The following is a 6,000-nucleotide window of genomic DNA, read 5'->3' as shown; positions in this document are numbered from 1 at the left end:
GCACCTAAACTTTCCAAGCTACAATGAATGGTGAAATAATATTTTTCATTTCTTTTCTAGTTTTCGAGAACTGAGTGTGAAAAACGGACAGACGGACATTTTGCACAAACATAATAGCGGCTTTTTCCACTTACGGGGACCGCTAACAAAATGGTTTGCTTTAAGAAAACAAAAGTAGTCTTTGCCCCTAAACTTTCAAGCCACAACGCATGGTGAAATTCGATTTTTTATTTTCTTCTAGTTTTTGAGATTTGAATGTGACAGACATCCGTTTACACAAAACTAATTATGGCTTTTCCTTTTACGGGGACCTCTAAAAATAGAATATACAATGGTGAACTGGACAATATCGAGTGTGAAAAAACAATTCGCCCACCTAAAGCCAAAATAGCTAGACAGTAAGGCAGATAAACAGAAGACAGACATATATTTAAACCTTTATATATTTACATATAACTATAACAAAAAATCTGGATGCTTCCCATAACCAATGTAATAAGCTCAGCGCTTCGCTTGAGTCTCGCTTCACGCGCAGCATCGATTGATTTGAGAGGAGCATTGTTTCTTTACCCAGACTCTATGCAAGTATACTATTTATATGGGGGCAAGCGAGGAGGGGGGAGAAGATTAATAATTGTAAACAAAGTCTGTTAGAAAACAATTAGAATTTTTTTCCTGGAGAAAAGGGGTCAAACACGAATATATACTGAAAGTTGTATATATTTCTTATCTTTGACAAAAAAAAATCAATTAAAAAAAGAATAAACTAAATGTAACTAATTTGTTCCTTCAATTCATTCCAACATTTCTTTCAAATAATTTAAGAAAGGAAAACAATGGGCGACCAAAACTGAGACAAAGTTGTCCTCTCTTCTTTTCCAGCCAATTTGAAACGACGATTCTATTGGAATAAATGAGTCACGTGCACCCATTACTTACATCTGATTGGCTGAGCTGGAGTCGCTCACAGAAAAGCGATCTTTGTGGCGGCGCTATAAAATATAGCGGCACCACGGGGTCCTCCAACAGTGAACTCTGACTGATTGTGGGAAAGTTGAGTTTAAAGTATAAGATACTCTAGATTTCTTAGAAAATTTAAAACAAAGGAATTCATTTCAAAGGTAAGTAGGAAATATGTTTGATTGAAATAATTTCTGATGATACTGTCAGACAGTATATCCACTGCGCATCAGCATTTTTTTTTTGGTTATGATTTTCATAATGACGATAAGTTACGATTGGTTATATTGCCTTTAAACAAAGGCCGCCACTAAATACAAAATGATCCAAGAGTATTAATCACGTGACAGTCTATGTCAACATATGTTTCTTATTTTATGACTTTAACAATCTTTACCCACGTGATTTCAGTGCAGCCTTTCTCTGTGTGCTATATAATATCAGCTTTACTCAGACTTGTTTTCAGGAGGAGGCTGATGTGTCAACATGTCACAAAACACAATCTAGAGACAAACATCGTATATGTCCCCAAAGAAATGTAAGAATGTGTTTATCATGAAGTATTTTCCACCCCATTTCTAGTATCAATATGATACCTTTGGTTAAAAAGAATCTTTGCTGTCGGATAAGTTTTTAAACTTCAAACTGTTGACCTAGACATTCATCATTAATGTTTCATATTTCAAACTATACCAAAGCCTTAGTAGGATAATGTGATTTGTTTTTATAGCAAATTCCATTATCTATGAGCTCCTGTTGTATTGACTTTTTGAAAACTCTTGATCTTCTTGAAGTCCTAAGAGATTTAGATTGGGTTTTCTCGTCTATTTTGATTCGAAAGTGTGTGTCGACTTCTTCTTCCACTGTAATGACATTGTTAAGTCACCAAAATCCCATTGGCTAAATCTTGAGATAGGACACACAGATGACATCCATGAAAGTTTCAACTATATGTAATGGGTAATGGAGCTAAAGCAAGTCTATGTGCTTGTAGGAAAGAAAAGGTTTTCAAATTAGCCAAGTAATTTTAGCGGCCCCCGTAAGGGGAAATTCATCTATTAGTTGTTGTCTTTTATATAGTCTGTTACATGTACATAAAGACAATAACTAGAAAAGCTATTTAAAATCCGATTTCAACATATTTTGTGCAGGCTAAGTTTAGGTGTAAAGGCTACTTGTTATATACTGAAAACGACCAGTTCAATCAAATAAATTATAGGCTACAAGGCGTTTTTTTTTTCATAAAAATATACCACTTTAAAATAAATAAATAGATTTTATATCTCTTTTATACTATTTATAGGATATTCGCGTGCTTTTCTGATATATTACCTACCTACTACGGTCATGGGCGTAACCAGGATTTTTTTCGGGGAGGGTTTTGGAAGGGGGGGGGTGCATATTCTGAGGTATCTACAGTGCATTATACTGCTATTTTAAATTTTTAGTTCAAAAAACCTAATCTACTGTTCTTACTTAATTAGGACTGAGATAGTCCCGCGCCGTTAGGCGCATTGGGCAGCAAGCTGTCTCTACAAAAATCTGTCACTGGCAATGTCTGAAGTCTCTTCCCACCTGGTGTCCACTGCTCTGAAGTCTTCCATGAAAGAGTGGCGCAACGGTTATACTAGTATTTCCCTGTGTCCGCTTTCCTCGTAATGGCGTACATGTCATTGCAAGTCTTCGAGAAAATGTCTCGCAAACCTCATGCGACGCTCTGTCACAACTTCAATAAGTGGTCGACTCCCAGTTCGGCATAGGATTTCGTTGATTGAGACCCGATCTCTATAACTAACTCCTAAGATCTGTCTTAGCCATCTTTGTTGAGACACATTTAGTCTTTTTATAGTCAAAACCATCTGATGGGAGGTTTTAAAAAAAAATATTTTCTGGAGTTTTTTTTTTTTTAAACAAACTCAAAACCCCTGCCCCCTTAGCTTTTCTTTAGAGAGGGTTTTCAACCTCAAAACTATCTGTAGGAGGATTTAAACTCAAAACCACCTGGCAGGTTAAACTTAAGGCCCTCTGGAGGAGGGGGATTTATACTCAAATCCCCCTTGGCTACGCTCATAGAATTTTGAGTGCGTAATTTGCTTTTTTTTTTCATTGAAGAGGTTGTTTTTAGTTTCAAACTCCACTAGAGGGGGATTCTAAACTCAAAGCCCTCTGTAATGGGCTTTAACTTAAAGTCCTCTGGAGGGGAGTTTTAAACACAAGACCCCTGTTGGCTACACTCATAGAATCTGGCAACTGGTGTATGCTTTAGTTTTGTATTGAAGAGGGGGTTATATTGTAAAAAACATTTCGGAGGGGGGTTTAAAATAAAAATCCCCCTTGCTATGCTCTTGGAATTTGGGGATTTTCGTTTGCATCATTTTTTGTTTTATATAAAAGGGAGGGGGGTAATCGCAATACCCCCTGGAAGGGGATTTTAAACTTAAAACCCCCCTTGGTTGCGCTTGGAAAAGTGATGGTTTAATATTAAAATCGCACCTAAAATAAACAAAATCAAAGCAAAAATCAGTCGCTAAATTCCACCCCCCACTGGCTACGCCCATGCTAACGATTAACACATGCATGTTGTTTGTACATATCTTTTCAAAAATGTAAATTAATATGCAGTGATAAGAATTATTTCAAATGGTACGCTGCGCTGCTGCCTACATAGTAATAGTCATGCAAAGAACCTTCAGACCCTTGAGATAATAGAAGGACTTTTTTCCGAGACTCTTGGCTAAATCAACTTTTCTAGAAAGGGCACTAGCGGATCCAGAACTTTAGAGTTGGGGGGATTTTTTTCAAAACCTTAACCCTAATGCCCAGTAAACCCTAACCCTAAGCATTAACGCGTTTACAACATATATATATATATATATTAGCTTTAAAAAAAAGTGTTTCTCACCCTTGGCGAAAAGAAAAAGAAACAAAAACAAAAAAAAAACAGCCATATTTGGGCCTTTCTCTTGACAGCTAAGGGGTCTGGGAGAGCGCTGTAAGCTCCCCCAGTGGGGTCCGTGGCTAAGCCCCGACGCCAAAAATATTCTAATATGAATTTACAGGCCCTTACTACATTGCAAATACAACCAATCTTTTCATTGAAAAGATAAGTTACCCCAAATATTTAGATTAAGAATATGAGGATCGCCGCCAAAAGAAATTATTCGAAAAATAATACCCCCCCCCCCCAAAAAGACAAAATACCCAGCCATATTGAGGCCTTTTTCATGACAGCTAAGTGCTCTGGAGGAACTCCCCAGTTCGCCCCGACGCCAAAAGCGTTTTCTTGCATTCTTCACTGCAGAAACACATTCTCCTGATACCCCACATATTTAGATTAAGACTTACAGGACCGCGGCCAAAAACAAATATTCGATAAAAAAATCATTTGTAAGTGATATATTTTTTAATAGGCATGTTTGTAACTTTGTTTTGTTACAAAACTAGAATTCAAAGCTCTAAACAAAAAATTTCGGAAGTGGGAGGAGAAATTAAGTGGACTAATAAGATTCTACTCTAAATTTTTTGCATTTGTGGGATTCAAGATTATATTGTGAATTATAGTCTCAAAATTTTTTATAGAATAGAAAAATATCAGTATAAGGTTGGTAAATAATATTTGGGTTCAAAACTCATCTCAATCGTTACTCTTATAATGAAATATTTCGTATATATTCTAAATTCTGATATAAATATTTCAAAATCTCAATCTTCAACTGAAACCCATTGACACAAGCAAGATGAGGACATGAGACTCTAGTAGGCATAACAGTTTTCATTTTAAGTTAGTAGCTCCAAGTGTGTACAATAGCTATAATGAATGAAAAAACCTTTGGAATGAATACACGTATGAAATTTAATTACTTTTTAAAATTGTGCCATGACTACGTGTACTGCTGAAATGTCCCATAATATTTTGATAGGATTCCCTGTCACAGATTCCTAAGGAGGGGAATCGACCTCTTGATCTGGTAGAAAATGTTTTTATAAAGCGTAGAAACCTTTTTTTTTAAGGGGAAAACCAGAGATGTCAACTAAGGATAAACTATTGTCATTTATTACATGACATGCAGTTCACTTTTTGTTCATTTTCTGTCATCTTGTTCTCCCTCTGTATGTGTGTCCGCATGTGTGTGTGTGTGTGTGTGTGAAACACGTCATTGAACGAAGAAGGTTTTACGTTTCACAAAGTGATTGCGGCAAACACTGAGCTGTACATTTAAATGCAGACTTAGACACACACACACACACATGATGTTAATAAGATGTTGTAATGTGTCTGTATCTACATTGTGTGGTAATGTGTGTGTATATCTACATTGTGTGGTAATGTGTGAGTATATCTACATTGTGTGGTAATGTGTGTGTATATCTACATTGTGTACTAATGTGTGTGTAATGTGTATATCTACATTGTGTGCTAATGTGTCTGTATATCTACATTTTATTGTGTTAAATTAAAATGATAGCGAAAATTGTGTGCTAATGTGTGTGTATATCTACATTGTGTGCTAATGTGTCTGTATATCTACATTGTGTGCTAATGTGTCTGTATATCTACATTGTGTGGTAATGTGTCTGTATATCTACATTGTGTGGTTATGTGTCTGTATATCTACATTGTGTGCTAATGTGTCTGTATATCTACATTGTGTGGTAATGTGTGTGTATATCTACATTGTGTGGTAATGTGTGTGTATATCTACATTGTGTGCTAATGTGTCTGTATATCTACATTGTGTGCTAATGTGTGTGTATATCTACATTGTGTGCTAATGTGTGTGTATATCTACATTGTGTGCTAATGTGTCTGTATATCTACATTGTGTGGTAATGTGTCTGTATATCTACATTGTGTGGTAATGTGTGTGTATATCTACATTGTGTGCTAATGTGTCTGTATATCTACATTGTGTGGTAATGTGTCTGTATATCTACATTGTGTGCTAATGTGTCTGTATATCTACATTGTGTGCTAATGTGTCTGTATATCTACATTTTATTGTGTTAAATTAAAATGATAGCGAAAATGAAATTGACATT

The 6,000-nt window shown here is 35.8% G+C and overlaps 1 protein-coding gene across 1 annotated transcript in view; it reads left to right on the top strand.

The window, feature by feature from the left end:
• The first annotated feature begins 960 nt into the window (after positions 1–960).
• Positions 961–6,000, top strand: part of LOC106072721 (feeding circuit activating peptides-like) — a 90,245-nt gene continuing 85,205 nt past the window's right edge. Inside the window, exon 1 of the mRNA XM_056012713.1 lies at positions 961–1,121. The gene's annotated coding sequence lies outside the window, so the exon portion shown is untranslated. The remainder of the gene's footprint in view (positions 1,122–6,000) is intronic.

This window comes from Biomphalaria glabrata, chromosome 15, assembly GCF_947242115.1.
Source record: "Biomphalaria glabrata chromosome 15, xgBioGlab47.1, whole genome shotgun sequence".
NCBI lineage: Eukaryota > Metazoa > Mollusca > Gastropoda > Planorbidae > Biomphalaria > Biomphalaria glabrata.
The sequence above is the reverse complement of the archived record's forward strand: the minus strand, read 5'-3'. Positions and strand labels throughout refer to the sequence as shown.